Source organism: Mycteria americana, chromosome 3 (assembly GCF_035582795.1).
Source record: "Mycteria americana isolate JAX WOST 10 ecotype Jacksonville Zoo and Gardens chromosome 3, USCA_MyAme_1.0, whole genome shotgun sequence".
Taxonomy (NCBI): Eukaryota; Metazoa; Chordata; class Aves; order Ciconiiformes; family Ciconiidae; genus Mycteria; species Mycteria americana.
In genome coordinates, this window is record NC_134367.1 from 21,993,415 (window position 1) to 22,017,654 (window position 24,240).

Genomic DNA, 24,240 nt, shown 5'->3' on the forward strand with positions numbered 1-24,240 from the left:
CTGCTGACTTACACTGTCTATAATATATATGTGTAAAAATATGCTCACATATATTCAAGAACTTTGTTACTGGGGTTCTTTAAGAACAATATTTTGTAACTAGAGCTTTGTAGGCTCTTAGATAGGAACTCTCTGCAGATGGAAGTAGGCAACAAGGAAAATGAAACATGAAATATGAAATGAAAATAACTAATAAAAGCTGAATATATATATATTTTGTGAATATATTCTGAATGTATATAGACATACATATATGTGCACATATACACGCATATGAGTTTTGATAGTGTTTGAACAGACAAATGTAATACTGAGGGGAACACACTTCAGTGAATTACCATATGCTACAATTTGTCAAGTGTCATTAGTGCTGCTGGTTAAATTATTCTCTGGAAACCAATTCTTGGCTGAACTTAAGTCTTCTTTTCTGTTTTTGTTTATAAAGATTATGCAAAACTACCCTCTCTTTCTGGCTGATTTATTCATTATTCACACAGATAAAATGAATGATTTCTCAAAAATTTTCCAGCTATGTATTCTTTGCAAACTCTTTACATTGACTACTCTGTGAGTGTGATATGTCCCATAAATCAAATTATATTTTTATTTTCTTTAATTGGATGACTGAAACTTTTAAAAACTAGAGAATAATAAATGGCAAGTAGTGAAGAAAAACAAAACACAGCTAGAACGAATTTTTGATACACCCTTGTTTATGCTTAATTTTGTAATGCTTTAAGGATTTATGAATATTTTAATGAATAAATAACTAGTCATAAATGACAAGTAATATGACCTAGGATTTAATAGTAGAATGTTTCTTCAGTATAATATTACTGAATTAGATCTTTCTGCATTTGACCAATACAATCTACACACAGAAAATGGAGCTTAAATATCCCAAACCCTTAGGTGAAAGCTATTAAAATTGTGACTGTGGCATGTGAGGAAAGTTTAGCATGATAAAAAGACTACTTTTTGTATTGCAGGTATTTCTACTGTAATTTTTAACTTTGCAAAACTTCAAAGTTTATAGCACAAGAAGTCTTTTCCAAGATATCTTTAACTAGTACATCTGACCATCTTAAAATCCCCATTAAAAAGTTGACACAGAGGTAGCTTTGGTAAGTTTGCCATTTGTTATGTTTTAGGGGCTTTTGTTTGTTTTTTCCTTTGAATGTGAATCGCTGGGCTACACAGAATGATACCTCACAGCTATTTTTGAATTGCTGGATCAAAAAATAGCATCGCTTCCAAAGATGGAATAAAAGTAACAAAGAAGGAAAAGCGTACACTTGTACAATGCAGTTCAAAGACTGAGTTCTTCATGGACCAGTCCCTCACAACTTCAGAGATCACTTCTCTTTCCATTCAGCTGTAGTTGCTGGCACGGGTGGAGAAGTCAGTCAGTCCTGGGAGGCTCATGAGCTTCTGAGGACAAAGCTCTCATTGTGGACAGGAACTGATGCCCACTGATGCAGCCGATAAGAATCACTTACATTTTAACATGCCCTATAATAAAAACAACTTTTATTTCTTTTACATATTTTGTCATTGTAACTTCCTGTCACAGCAATCCAGCTGCGTCTCCTTCAGAAGGGAGATAAGAGGAGAAATGCAATTAGGTATGTTACTCTGTTTAAATAGTTGGGAAGCAGTTAAATACTGAGATGATGACAGCTATATGAATGCTTACGCAGATAAATAGGTGATACTTTAATGTGCATATAAAGAACAGATTTTTTTCATTATATGTGATTATTTTTTTCTCTTTAACAGTAATACTACCACATTCCCTTCTGAGAGTTATAGATTGAAAGGGTGGTCTTCAAATCTTGAATCCAGGTTAGCAGAGCTTTTTGACCTCAGAGAAAAATATTAACTTAAGGTTTTCAAACTACAAGCTGTCTGCTAGGTAGCATAAAATTCATCAGAAAAATACCAAAAGGCGAGTCAGGGACACAAAAAATACACTAATCATTGAATTGCAGAGTGCTTTTCAGCTAATAGTAAATTGTTCTTCAAATATATTTACAGGAGACTGAAGATGAAAAAGAAAATTGCTCCACTGAAATTATAGCTGAAAAGGGATAGAAAGGGTAAAAGAACAGCAGATTTGCTGAACTGGTGCTTTACTTTTATGTCTTTTCAGAGGAAAATGAGGATGGAGTGCAAACAAAGACAGGAATCATATTTCTTGATATAGCCAAGAACAGAGGTATTAGATACAGTGTGGCTAATAATAGAAATAGTGTCAGATATAAGATAGATGACTTTGCAATTGGTAGTTCATTGGTTTTCTTTTTATATACGCATTATATTTGTACATATATTTTGTCTTTTACTTGTCACTGTCCTTGAAAGCCTTCACTAATTTAAATTTGATTAATATTTACACCTGAAAGAACAGTTAAATTAAAAATGTTTTAAGTAAACTACAAATATTATATACATAAGAGATCCTAATGAAATTTTGCAAAAATAAGTATGGTATTAGTAAAATTCCAGTTTGTTATTTGAAAAAGTTTGCATATAAATTTTATTTGCCAGGATCAGAGTCAAAATGCATATGCATACAGTTCAGTGTAATGCAGTGTAATCCTGGGTCCTTTGAAAGAATGATTTTTTGAATTTGAACTGCATCTCATTCTGTGTGCAATGCTACTCTTAACTTATTCTTCTGATATATAGTAAAAATGTGGTTTTGCTATAAACGTACAGAATAACATGTAAAATTGAACAGGCAATAATATCCTCCTACTAATCAGATAAATTAGGAAAATGGAGATTAGCCCTCTTAAAAGGAGTACATAAGTTCAGATACAGAAAATAATCACTGTATAATTCTTTAAATATCTTTTTTCACTGTCTTTTCCTGGGTTAATTTTTTTTTTATTTCTTCTCTACTAAAATGAAACATGAAAAATGTACTCTTGGTTGGGGAAGTGTCCTAAAATTCAGTCTAGGCTTGCCAAAGAAAAATTACTACAAGTACACAAGCAAAAGATGGTTTCAACTCCCTCATTCTCAGAGAAAAGTTTGGAAAAAGGTAATTTATTTAGACCCAAACCAGAGCAACTTGCACAGTATAATCAGACATATATCTACTTGTATTATGCTTACTGATAAGACAGCCTTTGATTTCTTTATGTTGTAGAATGACACCACTGATATAATAGTATAGAAAGTGTTAGGTAACAAGATAATGAGAAGTGTCAAATAGATATGGATAGGTTGAAAAAATATTTGCCTGAGTTGAACTTCTCAGTTATTTTTAATATGTATCTGAACCTGTAAGGCTCTTAAATTTGTCTTTAGTAATGTCAACCATATTTCGAAGTGCTTTGCTAAAATAGATTTAAGATACTTTTTTCTATCATTAGTGCACCCATTATAGCAAATTCTGTATTAAAGTCAGTCTTAAACTTTTTATTTTGCTTTTTCTAAACATTTCTCACTCATAAGGTGTGAAAAGTGATCTGAATCCTACAGCAAATATTAACATTTCTACAAAGCATTTCTATAAAAAGAAATAAAACCCCTCTTGTATACAGTTTCAGAGACATGGTTATTTCCAAAGTACTGTGTCATCATTTACATTCACATGCCAGGATAAAATCTAACAAGATGCATATCTTTAGGTAGGGCTGCTTTAACGTCCTGAAGAATTTAACCAGACTTTCAATTTTGTAATACAAATTAAGAGGTGCAGTAAAGCAAAGAACTTTGTTTGTCTGGAAGGTACACGATGGTCTCTGCAAACTATAAGATTCTGAATCTTACAACCTGCAAGATTCTGAAAATCTGTGTCTGGATAATAAAAGGGGCTTGAAAAGGGGGAGTGTGCTACACTCCAGGTTTGTTGGCAGATTCTGGTGTAGGTTCGTGACGTTGCTCATGAAAACCGGACACCCTCTGTTGCGTATTCAATTTAGAGGACGCTTTGGTTCTATAAAAAGTATTGGTAGTGAAAGTTTAAAAACATCAGAAGACATTGTTATATAAAAATGGCAATGCCAAGTCATATAGGAGTCCATCTATACAAACTTTCACAATGGCCAGTTGCAAATATCTGGGAGGGGTATAAAAGCATATAGTAACATTTCCCCATGTACTGTTTTTTGCTGGGATAGAGTTAATTTTCTTCATAGCACTCTGCATGGTGCTATGGCTTGGATTTGTGACCAAAACAGTGTTGATAACACAGGGATGTTTCAGCTACTGCTGAGCAGTGCTTAGACAGAGTCAAGGCCTTTTCTGCTCCTCACCCCACCCCACCAGCAAGTGGGCTGGGGGTGCATGAGAAATTGGGAGGGGACACGGCTGGGACAGCTGACCCCAACTGACCAAAGGGATATTCCATACCATATAATGTCATGCTCAGTATATAGAGCTGGGGGAAGAAGAAGGAAGGGGGGATGTTCGGAGTGATGGTGTTTGTCTTCCCAAGTAACCGTCACATGTGCTGGAGCCCTGCTTTCCTGGAGATGGCTGAACACCTGCCTGCTGATGGGAAACAGTGAATGAATGCTTTGTTTTGCTTTGCTTTTTTGCACAGCTTTTGCTTTACCTATTAAACTGTCCTTATCTCAACCCATGTGTTTTCTCACTCTTAACCTTCCAAAAAAGGGTAAAAGCAAGAAGGGGGGGGAGTGAACGAGCAGTTGCGTGGGGCTGAGCTGCCTATGGGGTTAATCCACAACACCCCAGAATTTCTTTATAACATCCATTGACAGGGGGTTCAGGGGTTCCTAAAGCGGAGATGCTAAACTCTCTAGGGTTTTTTTTATTCCATCAGTTTGTTCAGTAATATATTAGATGTTTCAGGGCGTAATTGTGTGGATGTTGATGCCTGGCTAAAGTCTGTATCTGGTCCCTGTCATGACTTCATGGCCTCTGAGAGGAGCAGGGTACTTGGAACCATGGCTTTGCCCCCATGTTGGGATTTATCGCTTTTTGGTGGCCATGTTGGTGTAGTGATACCTGTGGGGATGCTATATGGTCATGCTGGATAGCAGTTCTAAGTAAAGTGAAGTGAGGGATCACAGTGTAAGTGTGTAGGTGCATATGGATTAGTTGGAGAGCTATTAGGGCTTGTTGGACAGCAACAGGAATTTGAAGGGCAAGTGACAATGTAAAACAGATACACTTAATACTCTTCTAAGTTAAAGAACCTTGAGTGTGGACAGGAGTACTGACATTTGAAGTGGGGTTTTATAACGTGCTGTTCTGGAGGCATCTTTTAGAACAAGAGTAAGAAAGCAATTTTGCCACACTATCAGTAAATATTGCATACTTCACAAAGATGAGAAATCCTGCTTTAGAATATTGCCTTTTTTCCTGTTCACTGGGATTGAGTAGTTGTTGTTTTGCTTTTTAGTTCGTAGGCTCTTGGAAATCAATAGAGTAAACTATTGACACCTTAGAGACTAGCTAGATTAAATACAGAAAATTAATCTTTCACCTGCAAAACCAGAGCAAATTAATTTCTGTTGAGCATAATCTCAAAGGTTATTCTGAAAAACAAGACGTTACAATAGTTCAGGATAGTTTATGGCTTGATGATTTTAGCTGAAGATACAGACTCATTAGATCTAGGCTGTAAAGGCAAATTTTACAAGGTGGAGGGGAAAAATAGTTTCAGGAGCCTATATATCACACCATCTCCACAGTAGATTAGTTCATTATGGAAATGTCTAGATTTCCCCTCTGCTTCTTGATTTTGTCGCCTCCCACAGAACATCACCTACTGTTGAGCTATGCCTTTCACAGATGCACAGAATGATTGAAGTTGGAAGGGACTGCTTGATGCCATCTAGTCCACCTGCCCCAATCAAGCAGGATCAGGTAGAAAAGGTTGCACAGCACAACGTCCAGTTGGGTTTTCAATATCTCCAAGGTTGGAGACTCCACAACCTCTCTGCACAACCTGTATCAGTGTTTGACCACCCTCAGAATCTTCAGATGGAATTTCATGTGTTTTTATTGTGCTCGTTGTCTCAATGCCTCTTGTCTCAGTGGGCACTACAAAGGCTCTGTCTTCTTCATTCCCTCCCATCATCCCAGCTGAACAGTCCCGGATGTCTCAGCCTCCCCTCAAATGAAAGATGCTGCAATCCCTTCATCATCTTCATGGCCTTTTGCTGGAATTGTTCCAGTAAGTCTGTATCTTTCTCACACTGGGGAGCTCAGAACTGGACACAGCACCAGATGCAACCACAACAGTACTGAGTAGAGGGTAAGGATCACCTCCTTTGACCTGCTGGCAACTGTCCTCCTAATGCAGCCAGGAGGCTGTTGCCTTTTTTGCCACAAAGGTACATTGCTGGCCTATGGACGCTGATCCTGTTTTCCCCACGTGGACATTTATTTCCCCATGTAAACTTTCCCAGTGAAGCTGCCAAGGAGATTGTAGGCCTCTCATTAGTCAGTATAGCATGCAACATACAGGTATGACCATGCCAGGTCCCTATAGCTGGTGCTCTACCTTTGAGATGTACTTTCAGAAGAATGCAAATGATATTCCTCCTTATATGCCATCTAACTTCACCATCCTCTTGCCCTTTCTTCAGATCTGGTTCTTGATTGTGTGTGCTACTTTTGGCCCTTGATGTTCAACTAGTGCAAGTGAAAAAGGGGCCCATGGTAGGATTTCATTTTATAATATATTGGGAAATTCTGTTTTATTGGGATAGAAATGTTGATAAGGAGGAAGGTCCTATGCTGTTTTTACCTTGTAAAACTGCAGTTACAAACACATGGAGCTAATGCATGGTGAGTCAAATTATGTTAAGCTTCTGTAAATAAATATAAAAAAAGCTGTTGTCATTAGGTGAATCTAGTTCTGTTCCCAATAGTTTTTACACCAGTAAAATCAGAATAACTTCATGGAGTCATTCCAGCTTTATCTGTAGCTGAGGTCAGATGAAAGGCCTGAAGTTATCTTACAGTTGCATACCACTGAGACCAACTGTGTTTCTGTAGAATAGCTGAAACAAATGTTATAGAATTTTACAAGAAAGAATAATTTGTTTCATGTTCAAAGACTTTATGAAAATATAATATACAATGAAACATGAGTCATACAAGTTTCAAAGAGAAAAAAGGCAGAAAACCTTTGAATAATGATGATGGCCTCTGAAGATCAGGTATAATGAGCACTTAAAATTCTGGATAGTTGTCCAGCTTATCTAAATTCTTAAAGTCTAAGACCTTGCTGAACAGGTGGTAAAACAATTTTCCATCACTTCTCATTTCATGTTTGCAGAAGACTTATCATAAACTAGAAATGATCATGTTTTGTTTTGTTTGGTTTGTTTTCTTGAGAACTTAGACTTATGGGATGGCAAGGATGAATCAGAGGTTTAAAATAATAACGAGACTTACATTTGAATACTAACATATACAGAGTAATAAAATTAACTCAGAATACCCTGGATACCACTAAAGCTTACCATCAGTCACCAGCTTGTAATATTTGTAACAGGTCTATGGATGAGCAAGGTATAAAGGTATTTCCTTTGCAAATTACTTGAATCTTCTGTTGAGAGCTATGTTTTATTATACATAGGAAATTAAAATGAAAGAGCTGTGTCATTTTAGGTATGACTGCATAGTGAAAACTTTTGGTAAATATTGACTTTCCCAATTTCATGCTTTATTTACAACTGAGAAAGAGATTCTCAGTAAATGAAACATGAATCTGCTAGTCTTTTATTCAAGGGGGGTTTAGTGCAAAGGAGGAAGGTATCTTTAAGAGAAAGGATCAAACTTTGTTATAAATTAATATCTGGAGGGTTATGGAGTTCTAATGGCTCTTCTCTTGAGTTCCTGTGCCACTTTGAGAAAACACTTAATTTATTCATTTTCCATTCTGCTGCCAACTTTTCAGTGGAATTAGATTTAACTGCAATAGTGAGGATTTTCACACCACTTTTCCCACAAATCCACTAATTCCTTCTATGGTTCTTCAATATTCAGTGTCCAGTATTTCATATTCCGTCTAGCTCCTAAAGCCTGTACACCAGCTGTGAGGAGCCAGAGAAAGCCTGCATCACTGTGTAGAGCTGAGGAAGGTGTCTTCCTCCCATCAGCACTTGCCTGTTAATGGCCAACATTTATGTGATTCTACAACATGATAGGCCTCTCTCCCAAAATGAAATTTCTGGAAAGAGGAAATTTTTTAGTCCTTTACAGACACTGCACTATATCTAACCTGTATAAACATTAATGATGGAGCCAACTGAATGCATCTAGTTTGGTCAGTGTTTTTGCATGTGTGAGGTTTTAAGATGAAATGGTAATCCTAGCATGTGGAGCCTCCATTCTTGGAGATACCTCAACCCAAATGAACAAGGCCCTGAGGAACCTGCTCTAGCTGACCCTGCTTTGAGCAGGGGTTTGAACTAGATGGGAGGTCCCTTCCAACCTCAATCATTCTGTGATACTATGTAAACTATGTAAGTCTATGCCAGCAGACCTATATCCATTTGATGTATATTATAGATGTATTGTGAAACCTGGCATTACAAGCATTTTATTGCCTCACTACTGGAAAAAAATAGTGTTTATAGGAAGTAATACAACAAGAAACGTTTTAGTGATGAGATTAACAGTAGTTTCAAACATTGCAAGACAAGCCCTTAGTCCGTGCTCCTCTGTACCCAACAACTCTGTAAATTTGAGGTAGAGCTTCCATTGGCTCTTTTCCCTTCTGGGAACTTTATTGTACACAAATATACTCCGAGTATGCTTTCTCCTTTTTATTTTTCTTGGTCATTTGTCCCAACTGCTTAGAAAGTAAAGAAAATAAGACATTTCTTTTGCTTTTTGGTGAAAACCTCCCCCTTTTGAATGCCTTTAGACCTTTGAGCTACTTTTAACCTACCTCAGGTCTATTTACTGAGATATTTTGGAGGAGTGGGGGAAGTCAAAGGATTGATCTTTAAATCTCTGATGGGAGACCTAAAGGTAAAGATTCCAGCATGGTCTCATGGTGCTCAGAAGATCTTTTACCTCCTTCTTACCTGAATAGGTTATGATGGAAGAGGGTTCTAGGGTCAACTCCAGGAGTAGTTCCATTGGTGACATTGACATTGGGAAGAATAGGTTTCTTCTCATCTTCAGAGGTATTCTTTGAAACCTTGGAGAAATGAGAGGTACCAGAAGAGACTGATTCTGTGGATCTGAGTTTCAGCAATGAAGGTCAAAAAGACTTGCAATACCTCTGCCTTACCCACCCTGCAGCATATATAAAAATCGTTCTCTTCTTAGGAAAACTGGTCAATCTGGGAAGTGACTACTGCTAGTGACAACTTCATGGAACAGTCTCAAGTGGCAAAGTTCCATAAAGTGATGTGTATTAATCTGTCATTTAGGAGCAAATTTAGAGTCTTGTTAGCAAAAATAATTTTATGTATTCTTTTGCATTAATAATTCAAATTACTCCAAATAATAAGTTATATGTATAATTGTCATCTACTAATGAAATAAGTGATATTTTAGTAATTTCATGAAATGCATAATTCCAAAGTTTGACTGAAACATATACATGACACCTGATAGACACCTTGTATGGAATTAATTTTTACTGCTCCAAACTTTTCAAATAATTTGAAAAACTTTGCAGGTGTTTTTCTCCAATCAGAACACTTTACTAAGAGTGGAAATTTAGAAAATTGCATTGAAATTAATTTTCTAGAATTTAATCTCAAACCTCTTCCTGCAGTTTTCAAGAAAAAATTCCACCTAAATAAGTAGTCTAGATTTTGTTTTGAAAAGGTATTAAGTATCAGGGAGCATCAAGGAGGCTGAGAAAGAGAAAGACTGGTGGTGCCCTCCCTGAGACAGGAACAGGAGCAGCAGCAGCCACCAGTAAGAACCCATGATCAAGGGGATCCTGTATCCCCCCCCACCGGGCTGAAGGCAGAAGCACAAAGGAAAAGAGTGAATGGAGGCGAGTCCACGCTTGTGGCGGCAGGCAAACGTCCCCCTTGCCCCCCCAGGTGCCTCTGCACAACAGGTATGAGGCCCTGGAGGTGGAAGGCCAGTCAATGGAGGATGGGGACGACAGTCTATCTACACCAGAGGTGTCGCCCAGGGCAGAAAAGCGTACCTATCATATCAACACCACCTCCACAAGGAAGAGAAGACGGGTTATAGTTGTGGGTGACTCCCTTCTGAAGGGAACCGAGGGTCCGATATGCCGGACGGACACTCCTCTTAGGGAAGTCTGCTGCCTCCCTGGGGCCCGCGTGAAGGATGTCAGGAGGGTACTCCCTAGCCTGGTATGGCCCTCGGACTATTACCCCCTACTGCTCTTCCACGTGGGGCATGATGAATCTGCAACACGAAGTCCTAGGGCGATCAAAAGAGACTTCAGGGCCTTGGGACGGCTAGTAAGGGACTCGAGCACAGGTTATTTTCTCCCCTCTCCTTCCAGTTGTGGGCAGCGACACAAGAAGGAACAGAGGCACCCAATCTATTAACGCATGGCTCTGTGGCTGGTGTCATTGCCACAATTTTGTTTTTTTTGATAACAGGATGGCCTACACAGCACCAGGATTGCTGGCGTCTGATGGGATTCATCTTTCTCAAAGGGGAAAGAGAATCTTTGCTCAGGAACTTGCGGGGCTCATCAACAGAGCTTTAAACTAGACTTGAAGAGGGAGGGGGATAATATCAGGCTTGCCTGACAGAAGCTGAGGGACGACGTGCCACGGTTAGAGGGAGCGGGTGCCAGCGAGGGCACTCAGCCTGAGTCCCTGAGATGTGCTGGGTACACTGGTGCACAGTTGAAGTTGTGCAGAGCTGATGTAGGGGATACTGAGGCAATAGGAGCCAAGAGGGAAATGCCAGTGAAACACCTCAAAGCACATAAGGGGTATTCCTCTATGAAGGAGACACGGACGACAGCCCAGCTGAAGTGCCTCTACACCAATGCACGCAGCATGAGCAATAAACAGGAGGAGTTGGAAGCCATTGTACACCAGGAAAACTATGATATGGTGGCCATCACGGAAACATGGTGGGATGACTCTCACAACTGGAGTGCGGCGATGGATGGCTATAAACTCTTCAGGAGGGATAGGCGAGGCAGGAGAGGTGGTGGGGTAGCCCTATACGTTAGGGAGTGTCTGGATAGTTTAGAGCTCAATGATTGTGATGATAGGGTGGAGTGTCTATGGGTAAGAATCAGGGGGAAGGCCAACAAGGCAGATATTGTGGTGGGAGTCTGCTACAGACCCCCCAACCAGGATGAGGAGACAGATGAACTATTCTATAAGCAGCTGGGAGAAGCCTCACAATTGCTAGCCCTTGTTCTTGGATGTGGGGGAAAAATAGTGACCAAGGATGAGGAAAAGGCTGAGGTATTTAATGCCTTCTTTGCCTCAGTCTTTAATAGTAGGACCAGTTGTTCACCAGGTACCCAGCCCCCTGAGGTGGAAGACAGGGACAGGGAGCAGAATGAAGCCCCCATAATCAAGGGGAAATGGTTAGGGACCTACTACACCACTTAGACAAACACAAATCTAAGGGGCCGGATGGGATCCATCCAAGGGTACTGAGAGAGCTGGTGGAAGTGCTCACCAAGCCACTTTCAATCCTTTATCAGCAGTCCTGGCTAACCAGGGAGGTCCCAGTTGGCTGGAGGTTGGCAAATGTGACGGCCATCTACAAGAAGGGCCGGAAGGAGGATCCGGGGAACTAAAGGCCTGTCAGCCTGACCTCGGTGCCGGGGAAGCTGACGGAGCAGATCATCCTGAGTGCCATTACATGGCATGTAGAGAATAACCAAGGAATCAAGCCCAGCCAGCATGGGTTTAGGAAAGGCCAGTCCTGCTTGACCAACCTGAGCTCCTTCTACAACAAGGTGACCCACCTAGTGGATGAGGGGAATGCTGTGGATGTTGTCTATCTGGACTTCAGTAAAGCCTTTGACACGGTCTCCCACAGCATTCTCCTGGAGAAACTGGCTGCTCATGGCTTGGACGGGTGTACTCTTCGCTGGGTAAAAAAAGTGGCTGGATGGCCGGGCCCAAAGAGTGGTGGTGAATGGAGTTTACTCCAGTTGGCGGCTGGTCACAAGCGGTGTTCCCCAGGGCTCTGTGTTGGGGCCAGTCCTGTTTCATATCTTTATCAACGATCTGGACGAAGGGATTGAGTGCACCCTCAGTAAGTTTGCAGATGACACCAAGTTGTGTGGGAGTGTTGATCTGCTTGAGGGTAGGAAGGCTCTGCAGAGGGACCTGGACAGGCTGGATTGATGATCCAAAGCCCATTGTATGAGGTTCAACAAGGCTAAGTGCAAGGTCCTGTACTTGGGTCACAATAACCCCATGCAACGCTACAGACTTGGGGAAGAGTGGCTGGAAAGCTGCCCAGCAGAGGAGGACCTGGGGGTGTTGGTCGACAGCCGCCTGAATATGAGCCAGCAGTGTGCCCAGGTGGCCAAGAAAGCCAATGGCATCCTGGATTGTATCAAAAATAGTGTGGCCAGCAGGAGTAGGGAAGTGATCGTGTCCCTGTACTCGGCACTGGTGAGGCCACAACTCAAATACTGTCTTCAATTTTGGGCCCCCCACTACAAGAGAGACATTGAGGTGCTGGAGTGTGTCCAGAGAAGGGCAACGAAGCTGGTGAAGGGTCTGGAGCAGAAGTCTGATGAGGAGCGGCTGAGGGAGCTGGGATTGTTTAGCCTGGAGAAAAGGAGGCCGAGGGGAGACCTTATCGCTCTCTGCAACTACCTGAAAGGAGGTTGTAGAGAGGTGGGGGTCGGTCTCTTCTCCCAGGTAACAAGTGATAGGATGAGAGGAAATGGCCTCAAGTTGCGCCAGGGGAGGTTTAGACTGGATATTAGGAAATTTTTCTTCACCGAGAGGGTTGTCAAACATTGAACAGGCTGCCCAGGGAAGTGGTTGAGTCACCATCCCTGGAGGTATTTAAAAGACGTTTGGATGAGGTGCTTAGGGACATGGTGTAGTGGTGGTCTTGGTAGTGTTAGGTTTACGGTTGGACTTGATGATCTTAAGGGTCTTTTCCAACCTATACAATTCTGTGATTCTGTGATTCTGTGACGTATGCTATCTACCCTTTGTCATTAGAAATTTTTTTTAGTTATAAGTATTACAATTTGTTGTTAATGGTATTTTCTACTAATATGGCTGTAATCTCACGACTGATGCATTGCTGGATCATGCATTTTTTTTATAATCTTTAAAGACAGAAGTCAAACAAACCTAATGGAAAAAAAATTTTATTCATATTTTGAGCTTTTAAAGATATTTAGATTCTATGAATGATTCCAGAACACATAGTGAATACATTAAAATATTTGAATTCCGAACCTCATTGCCAAAAAAGATACTAATTTAATTTGATATAAGAGATGAACTTTCCTGGCATGATAATACACTAAAATAACCTTCATGACATACTTTTTCATACGTGACATACTGTATAAAGTGAAATATATTTGTGTCTAAAATGATGAAACCAATTTATTTGTTTGTATCAGGCCTTGATTTAATTGCCTTTTATTTTTATAATACTGTTTATTCTGTGTGAGCAAAGTCTAAGAAGGTTCAGTTCTGTTTCCATTTTTTCAAGGAAAAATAAACATAAAGAAGAAAGAGGAATGACAAAACATGTTTAAAGCAAAGCTAATGCTCCATCTCCAGGAGCTCTGTCTTTCTTTAATAACTAAATGTTATGGTATATCTGCAGAGAATAAATCACAGCTGCTCAGTTCTGGACAGTAATCTTTCCTGACAGTACAACATTAATACTTTCAGAGAAAGATAGGAAGACTTTTATTTTTAACTTTCAAAAACAAATAGTGTGTTACACTCTCTAAAATATATTCTTATCACGCAGAAGCAGGGAAATGCTACGTTTCTAGTTCACTTCAAAGAATTTTGTACAATTTTCATAACAAATAGATAATACCTACTAATATACAGTCCAGCTTGTTCATTGTGGACAGTGATAGTGCAAATGTGAGGAAAATGGATAAAAATGTATAAATATTCTCTATTCAGTGAGAATGTAATATTCGTCATATGAATTTTAAGAATGTCCAGTGTCTACCTTCATTTCAAATCCAATAGTATTTTATCTTCAGTGTGATAATGAAGGTAAAAGTTAATGAAGAAGTGCATGCAGGAAGATATCTCTGTGCACTTATTATGATGGTGTGCATGATGTTTCTTTTCACCACTTTTTTAAAGAAAAAAGAATCAGCTGCTATTGAAAAAGGCAATGCAGACATCAACATTAAATTCATTGTTACTGTGAGAATTTAAAAGGATTTTTTTTGGAAGATAGGATTAAAAACTCTCTGTAATTACCAAATCTTAGTTGTTATTTTAATTGGGTTTTGGGCTATGTTGAAAGATGAACACTTACTTCAATTTCAATACTGCTAATGAGCAGAAATTTTCAAAGTCTCACCCTGCACAGACAACAACTGAAGACAAACTAAGCAGTTATAATGTCTTTCTCATCACTTCCATGATGATTGCAATTACTGCCTGCAGTGAATATGAGACTAAATGGGGACCTTCTACCAGATAGATTCTGCAATATTTCAACATCTGAAATACCTGCTCTGCGTGACAGGTAGAATTTTGGGGCCTGTGGAGGTAATCCCACCTCTATTCCCTTTTCTGATCCACGCGTACCTCTTTGCCCCCAGGCACTTGCTTTCCAAGGTCTCAGAGCTCTCCCACAGGCAAGCGTCACTGAGAAGGGCTCTCTCCTGCTCAACTACCTTCAATAGTGAGTGTGATCAGGAATCAAGTGAAAAATAGGGAAAAAAAATTAAACAAAAGTGGAAAAGCAAATGGTGAATATACACAACAAAGACTACAGTAACATATAGCTGCCTACCCTTCCCGAGAGGCATTTTCCCTGTGTTTGGCTTGGGCAAACTGATTATGGAAACAACAAGTGTTTCTCTGGGAAACTCTTATCTATTCTACTGCAATTCACTTCTGGCTATGTCGTTGTAGTTACAAAGGCAAAGTTTCTGTCAAAGGCACACTGGAGAAAAGTGTGGAGCCACTGAACATTATCCATAGACGTCCAGTCTAAAGTGAGAGGAGTTAGAAGTTCAACCCTTCAAAGAAACAATACCTACCTCCAATGGTTTGCTTAGAGATGTTGTATGAAGTTGTGGATCCTTTTCAAGAGATTTCAACAAAATCACAGAATCACAGAATCACAGAATCGTCACTAGTAATGTCACTAGTAAAATGTCACTAGTAATGTCTATATCCTCTACTAAACAGTGAATATGTACCAAAAAGGACTGCCCAGAAAAGGTTGCAGTTGAAGTACAAGACCAAAGATGAATATAGATACAATAGACAGATATTACACAAGATAATAAGACCTATGATGTTTTTCCATGCTTGGCACTTTCTGCCTTTGTCAAACAAAGATGTTAAAAATTTTGAAAATTTTCTTTCCAAAAAGCTTGCTGACAAGACTATTAATATCTTAATAGCTTCAAGTAACTTTTTTTTTTAATGCGATATGGTGCAATAAACACTGCCTTATACAGGCATTCCACTGCTACAGGCAGAGCGGGTTGCTCAATTAAAATTGTACTGCCCTTTCTTCACTATTTCTGGCATCCTAATTACCAGTTCAGCTAGTGCTGTGCAACAGGTGAGCTTGTTATGGCTTGTGAAAACATGAAATTGGTGACAAAAAGAAACCAAGCATAAGTATATAGTGCTTAAATTCAGCATGTCACTTAACATTTTTGTCTGGTTCAACTATCTATAGAATCTAAGTAGAATTAAGGATCAGGTTAGACAGAAATGACATCTTTGATACATAAGTCTCTCTTGCTGCACAGTATTAAATGTTTCATATCTCAATAGAATTATCTCCACCTGAGAGGAGAAACCTTCTCTACATCATATGAGCATGCTGTAAAGAACATAAGGGGCAGAAAGGAAGAGCAGTTGATTGATGAAAAGAAGTATCAGCTGGGATAGGCAGTATATACAACCACTAATAGTGCTTTAATACACTGACTTATATTGCTACTATTTGCAGAGGCGCTATGTCAGATCTTACTGTCCTCAGGAAAGTGAGGAATATGTGATAGGTGTCATAAGCAAGGAAATATTTCTTTGCTTTTGTTAATAAAAAATCCAGGTATTAGGAATCTCAACTTCTCTGGAAACCATTAAGGCAGGTGGATTAACACTTTGTCAGAGTTAGTAGCCTGCAGTTGCTATGATGTTACTCTTATGGGACACTAAGGGCAAATCTACCATGATTAATCTTTCCAGAGATTCAGTCCTACCACCTCCTCCATTAGGACAAAACAGAACATTAAGCATGCAGTGAGCTATACAGTCCTAATGATAAAATGTATGATACCATAATTTAAAAGCAGAAAGGAAGAATATATGGTGTCAAAGCTAAAATTAAAGCCATAGCAGAGGATGCCCATCTGGTCACAGAAGGGAAGGTACAGTGACACCCCTCTTTCCCCCAGCCCCGAGTGCAATCTCTGCTGCCATTGCCTATGCCATCATTTCCTCTATCCACTATGCAGCTAGGGGAGACACTGAAGAAGTGGGAGAAAGCAGGGTGCCTTTTGGCAGCTGGAGGTTGATAACTCCTTTTTCATCATCTGCTTCCTTTCCAACATTTCTCCACCCTACAATGACAAAGGAAATCATGAAGGAAGTGAAGAGTACCAGTCTTGTTTGTTTCAGGCCTCAAGACCGTCTCAGAACAATTCCAGGCAATAAGGGCTAAGTTTCTGGAAGAAGAATTTCTGAAGCTGGAGATACCAACTGAGGCTCTTTCATTAACTATCTCTACCCTTAACCCTTGCAAAACATGCTGGACCTGGTTTTAGTCAGAACTCTGAACACCTCTGAGCATATTCCTTGTCTATTGCCTCCCCTGTGTTGGGAATGGCAGGAAAAGGGGAGCTGTACAGAGAAGGACTGACAAGGAAAAGTCACTAGTGCTAAGTGTGGGATGCAGAAAGGTTCTTTGGCAGAGTGAATAAGGGCAGTTGGGAAGTGGTAGAAAATGGGTGGAGGCAATGAAATATTGTGCAGAAGCTAGTTTTGAAGATAGGACATTTGAAAGCAATACAGCAGGTAAAAGAAAATGAGAGAGAAGGTCACAAATAACACAGTTAGACAAGTTTATCAGCTTACGAGCTGGCAATGACAAGGTATTTCAGTAATGGTCAATGTTAGCACAGAGAGGAATCTTATTAGATTTAGGAATATAATAATAAAATATCCAATAGTTACTACTTTTATCTAGAATGTCTGCATTACCTTCATCCCTGTCTCAGCACATTTGTCTGTCTACTTTTAAAACAACTTATTTAAGACAACAGTACACATCTCCTCAACCTTTTTTGTTCCTTCATTAACAAAGCTACTGATTAACAGTTAAGTCCAATAGTTATCAAGGTGATAGATCTGTTCTTTGAAGTGGACAGGGTTGTAGGAAATATCTGTCTTTTACAGAAAACTGCAAAATCAGTGGGACAAATGCAAAGATGTCTGTGCCTTGAAGACAACGTACGTTTATGCTGTCTTATGCTAGTGTGCTGCAGTACAGAAATCAGATATGTTAGATACAGTTAACTATGTACAATCATACAGTTAGATTCTGGAACAATAAAATGACAGTTTAGCTTGGAAAGGACAATTACCCCTTGACCAATCTTATTTCAAAGACAAAGAAAATTACCCAATGTAAGTAAATAAACCCTTTAGAGAGAGGAAGCATAAATATGCTATAAACATGTACACCTCACATAGCAAATTCAATTTAGTCTGCATTCCACTGTGGTATAGCAGTCCATAGATGAATGCTCCAGAAGCAGAATAGACTTGGTGTTGTCATTTAAGCCCAGACGGCAACTAAGCCTCACATGGCCGCTCACCCACTCCTGCCCGGTGGGATGGGGGAGAGAATCAGAAGAGGAAAAGTGAAAAAACTCGTAGGTTGAGAGAAAGACAGTTTAACAGGTAAAGCAAAAGCCGTGCACGCAAGCAAAGCAAAACAAGGAATTCATTCACTACTTCCCATCAGCAGGCAGGTGTTCAGCCATCTCCAGGAAAGCAGGGCTCCATCATGTGTAACGGTGACTTGGGAAGACAAACGCCATCACTCTGAACATCCCTCCACCTTCCTTCCTCTTCCCCGAGCTTTATATATTGAGCACGATGTCACATGGTATGGAATATCCCTTTGGTCAGTTGGGTTCAGCTGTCCCAGCCGTGTCCCCTCCCAATTTCTCGTGCACCCCCAGCCTACTCGCTGGTGGGGTAGAGCGAGAAGCAGAAAAAGCCTTGACGCTGTGTAAGCACTGCTCAACAATAACACAAATGTCCCTGTATTATCAACACTGTTTCCAGCACAAATCCAAAACATAGCCCCATACTAGCTACTATGAAGAAAATTAACTCTATCCCAGCCAAAACCAGCACACTTGGCCACCAATGAATGAAGGCTGGCATGCATTCCATTGGAAAGGGATAGCTGGGAGGTAGTAATAGGTTACCAGTTGAACATGAAATCCCTGTGTGATGCTAGAGTGCACAGGAGCATTATCTAAGTAAACAGGAGAACACCAGGAAGAAATAGGTAATGTTGCCTTTTTCAATTACATCAGTGCACCTGTTATTTCATCCAGTTCTGAAGGCCAAAGTTGGAGAGATTTTGGAAAAATTAGAAAAGGTTCAAAACAGGTAGAAGAAGGAATATGGAAAAAAAGTGGGGGAGAGGAGAGACAGTGTTAAGATGCTCAGTTCAAAATCTAATATGTGGCTTTTTTATGGACAAAATGTTTCCATACAAAAAGGCCCTTTTGATAATAAATCATCAGGTCAATAAATAGAATAGCCAGGGATCAAAATGTTTGGGCAGGTATTTAAAAATGGATGTTAGAAGAATAAGAAAGGAATAGACCACAGATACTGGCAAGGTTCTCCCTAAGCAGTATCCCTTATTGCCTCTGCCAGGGACAGACTATTGAGCTAGAAGGACAGCTGTTGTAAGGCGGTATGACATTTCTTGTGTTTACATGTTCTTTGATCTGAAAAAAGGCCTTCTGCAAGGGATAACAGTAGAATGATGAAACAAGGCAGTACTAAAAAAAATAACTCATAGTTTCTAATATTGATGATAATAAGCACATCTTGACCTACATGGGCGATTATGTAGAGATTCATTTTATAGCAATTACAAGTCATTAATAAATCTACGAAACTGTAACCAAGCAATCAGGTTGCAAAGGTCTAAAAAAAAAAGATCATTCCTTAAGGTAAGTATGACAAAAGTTCATGTGTATTCTTTTAGGCTGTGGCAAATGAAAGGAAGTTGATCTTGCCTGTTTCTGCTTTGCTGTGTTAATAAGTAGAACTATAGTAACTTTTTATTTGATTAGATGTGGATAACTTTGATGGAGCACATAAGGAACTAATATTAGATTGGATAGGATAATAGAACATGCTTGTGTTGGAAAAAAAATGTGCTTTCTCCTACTTTGTTTAATCCTTAGTATTGAAGAAAGGAACCTCTTTTTTTTAAAACAAAGTACTTTGTCTTTAAAGCTATTTTCATTCAGCTCTATAATGGTCTTTGTCTTCATGTCATGTATCTTCACCAATGAGATGTCCTCAGTGATAGATGCTCTAGCTGTTAAGTGTTGCAGTAAATCTGGGAAAGTACTGCTGTGTTTTGTGTTTTGTTCTGACAGTACATTTCAACTTTGTAATGTGTTTTCATAAAATTGTGGGTTTAGTTCATATCTACCAATTACATCACTGAGCTAAATCACACAAGTCCCTGACAAACAAGGACTGTCCCCTTGTCTGACTCTGGGAGTTTTCACAGCTAATGCCATGAGCAGTTATGTAGAGCAGTTATCTTCAATTAGTTAAAGCCAAAGGGAAATAAAGTTCACTGTGAAGGAACTTCAGAGATCTACAACTGTAGGAGTGAGATCCATTAATCTACACAATGTCTAAATACCATGCAAGAAAGGATTATAAAAGTTAATCTTGTTGACATAAATCTTTAATTTTGGGAGCAGACTGCCAGAATGCCTTTGCCATTTGATTAGTGTTTGTTATAAGTAAAGAGAATTTATTATGTGGAGTACATAAACTGGGCAATAATGTCAAGGAGCAATGCCCTACAGGTTGAATACATTACTGAGCTATTGAATATATGGTCTATTAAGACACTAAATGAGTTTGTAGCATTCTGCTAAGGTCAATGAAAAGAGTCAATATATATAGAAACAAGCTAATTAGTGGAACTGATGAAGGTGTCAATGAAATCAGTGGGTATGTAATATATTGTGGGTACAAAGCTCTATTGTATAACAGTGTCTTGTATAATTTTAAGAGGGCTCACTCTATATGGCCCATGTTATAGCACATTGACATTATTAACAGATTGACAGAAATAAATTCATTGAAGAATGTGTTTTGTAGTGAAAAGTAATGTCAGTCCTAATTATACAAATTGATGTACATGTAACGTGGACAAGACATAGTGTTATGCCACTGTGATGGTGACCTAGTTCCCAATGATATATTAAAAACCTGAAATTGTACATGCACAGAGAGCCACCACCTTCACCTTCACATCTGGTGTGCTGTGTCTGGTTCTAGGCTCTACGGTACAAGAAACATGAACTTAATGAAGTGTTTCCAGCATAGAGCCACAAAGATGATGAAGGAACTGGAGCATCTGTCATGTGAGGAGAGGCTGTGAGAGCTGGTACTTGTTCAGCCTGGAGAAAAGAAGAGTCGGGTGAATCTCATCAATGCGTGTAAGTACCTGATAGGAGGGAGTGAAGAAGAGGAAACCAGACTCTTCTCAGTGGTGCCCACTGGCAGAACAAGAGGCAATGGGTGCACATGAAAACACATGAAATTCCATCTGAACACAAGAAAACTTGTTTTGTTTTGTTTTGTGAGGAGGTCAAACACTGGCACAGGTTGCGCAGAGAGGTTGTGGAGTCTCCATCCTTAGTGATATTCAAAACCTGACTGGATGTGGTCAAATGGTGATCATTTGATTCAAACTAGTTTGTTCATTTAAACTAGATGAGTTCCTATTCCTACTTGGAAAGAATTCATATTTGACAATTATAGTTTTATAGATCAGGTGTTCATAAAGTTTTGCATGTGTGTTGAACTATTTTCTTGTAGCCTCTTTTCTTACTTAATATAATGAATAACCAACAGGCATTCAATTGGTTCAATATGTGAAGTTTTAATAATTTTAAGCAAATATTGTTTCTTATAAATAGTATATGCTTTATACTATTCAGTGTCTGCTGTTAATTTGTTTTGTAATTCAGTGTGACAAAACAATTTTTTAAAAGTATAATTAAGCTTTTCCACAGTAAACATTTCAGTTAATTAATGAAGAGCTGATCTGCATACACTCCTCAACATGACTGAAAATCAAAAGCTGACATGGCCCCACAGGCTTATTCACTTTATATCTGGCTTTCTGAAGCAGTGAGTGTTATCAATTATATATCAAGTGAATGTAGGCTGTGGCTGCCCAGCATCACAAATAATCAATCTCAGTATTATCAATCTCAGTATTATAATATACCGTTTTCTATATCATAAAACAAGGGCCGTAGAACTAATTATATGGACCAGTGGATCTTTGAATATGTTTTGTTTCTCTGAAAACCAAAAAAACACCTTTATTTTTAATCCGTTATAACACAAAATATACTTGTTTTTAAGCCACTGTTAAAGACACTCTATTTGTAATGGAGACTGAAACAAAATCAGTTTTGAGTGACCTTATCTTGTTCTGGTTTTATCTTGTTTGCAACTTGCTATCCTGTGTGAAGGAACAGGGCCATTGCTCTGTGTATGCAGGAGCATGTTGTGTCACCAAGGGACAGAAGGTAGCAGTGGGACAGCAGAAGGCATCCCACCCAAACAATGATACCTTCAGGCATTCTCTCTTCTTGATACCCCATAAGGAGCCATGGGTTGCAGTGATCAGCAGTCTAGTAGAGAATTAGAAGATGATCCCTGCAGCAGAATTGTCCTGAGCAAAGCTGACTGGAAAACTTCCAGGAAAAGATAAGTTTTGTCCTAGAAATGTCAGATGTCTCTGAGCTTTTGGGGTCTGACATGCTTCAGCTGAGAGGCAGATGGGCTTCTGACAGAATTGCCCTGACTCCCTGGCTGAATGTGTGAAGATAAGGCACCCCAAAACCACCTTGGCCCCGCAGTGGAACCAGCGCATATGATGATGGCACGTCAGGATTTATGGCTCCAGAATAGGTTTGCCAGTGTGACTGCAAAACTGGGGGCTCAGACAGTACAGCTGTGCCCCAGCTCCCAATCTGCCTGCTGTGATGCCAGGGCTCCAGAAGGCATCAGCTGGGTTGGACCAGGTGCTGGACCTACAGCATGGACACCAGTTGTGCTGTATTTGTAAACAACATGAGCCTAGACTAGTAAATAAAATGGGCCTTGCATGATTCCCTGCTCATGAGGGTTTATAGAATACAGCTAAATGCTTTTTTTCCCCAAAGCGGTACAGAGTCATCATGGACAACATCTTACCATAACTTGAATCCCTGCCCTGGCCCTGTGCAGATTACTAACAGAGATGTAGCTACCAAGAAGCCCAGGCAAGCCCCTGCTCACGGTGTTTCCCACTGCGGCATGAGCCACGGAGCCGGGGCTCTCTGCGACGGGAGCTTGGGGACCATTGCTCTCAAACCAGCTGCAGAGAGAGGGTATTCTGGAGCCACAGCACCTGGGTAGAAACAATGTAAAGGACATTCCCAGCAGATTGCTAATAGTCTTTTAGGTCATAGCAGAAGGACGAGACTTTTAGCAAAGGGTTACTACTTATAAACACCGACTGAGAAACTTGCCATATTTTACGTAGTAACTTCATGGAAGTCTTTACATTAATCTGTCACTTGAATTGTCTCCAGAAACTGGAGATGGAAAACTGTCAAGCTTGTCTCCTCGTCTCTTGGCTCTCTTGATTGCTTTTTACAAGAATTGTCTGTCTGCTTAAGCAGGGTGAGTTTCTTTGAGGGAATGGACTCAGTCCACTGAGTAGAGAAAATGCTGAAAATGCAAATTTACAGTCAGCATAAACCATGTCCTAGTTCATTCAGTGAAGTTCAGTCATTTTATTTGTATTACAGCTCTCCTTGAATACCATGACTCCAAAGCTGGTATGAAGAGCTTCCCTCATGATGCTCTTAGTTAATTTTTAGCTGTCTGCCCCATAGGTTTAAATACTTTGTATTTTAGACTCTCCCTATCTTCCCACTGTTTATAGTCATAGCTTATCATGTAAACCTGGCTTTAATTTCATTATAAATAGGACTAAATCTGAAAGTATTCTCTATTTGCACATTTTCCAAATCTCTGTGGAATTTGCATAGGAAATTGAGAAAGCTAAATGTAAATTAATTATCTGGCAATTTTATCTATTGCATTCTTCTGAAATTAGTGAATTTTGAAATTTAGAATTCTGAAATTCAGACAGTAAAACTTTCAGGAAATTTTAGTTTTTCTAGAAGACCACCTGTCTTATTTCATTGTTTATATTTGGTAATATCAGATAGCCTACATCCTATTATTAAGCTATTTCTTTCCTTTTTTTTTTTTTTTTTTGTCTGAGGTGGCTAAGTCCCTAAACATATATGGAAAAACTGCCAACTCTTTAGATATAGAGATGTAAACAAGTGATTGCATATGGTACTGTTAGAGAACACTAGGACAATATAATAGTATTCTAGGTTGGTGGTTTGTTTGTGTTTTTTTGAGATACAGACACTTAAGTAAGTATAAACAACAAGAATAACTCTAGGACAGTGATGGATTATTCACTATTGGTGTTAGCGAAAGCAAGAGAGTGCATTCACCACAGTTTGTTATTACACTCTTCCTAAAAAACTGAAATTTTTCTCTTCTGAAAATCTTTCTCATGAACCCGTCGTCACTGAAAAAGTAATCAACATCTATAAGTACAAACAAAAGAGAAACGTAAGCATCACTATATATTTATGATGCCTTCACAACAGTCACACTTACAAATCTGTTCTTGGTAGTTTTTGAAGATGACAAAGGTAAGATATTTAACTTTAATCAGATGTATTATTGCATACACTTGGATAGAATTACTTGAGTGATAAACCTTGCTGTGATTTTCTGAATTGCAGCCTTT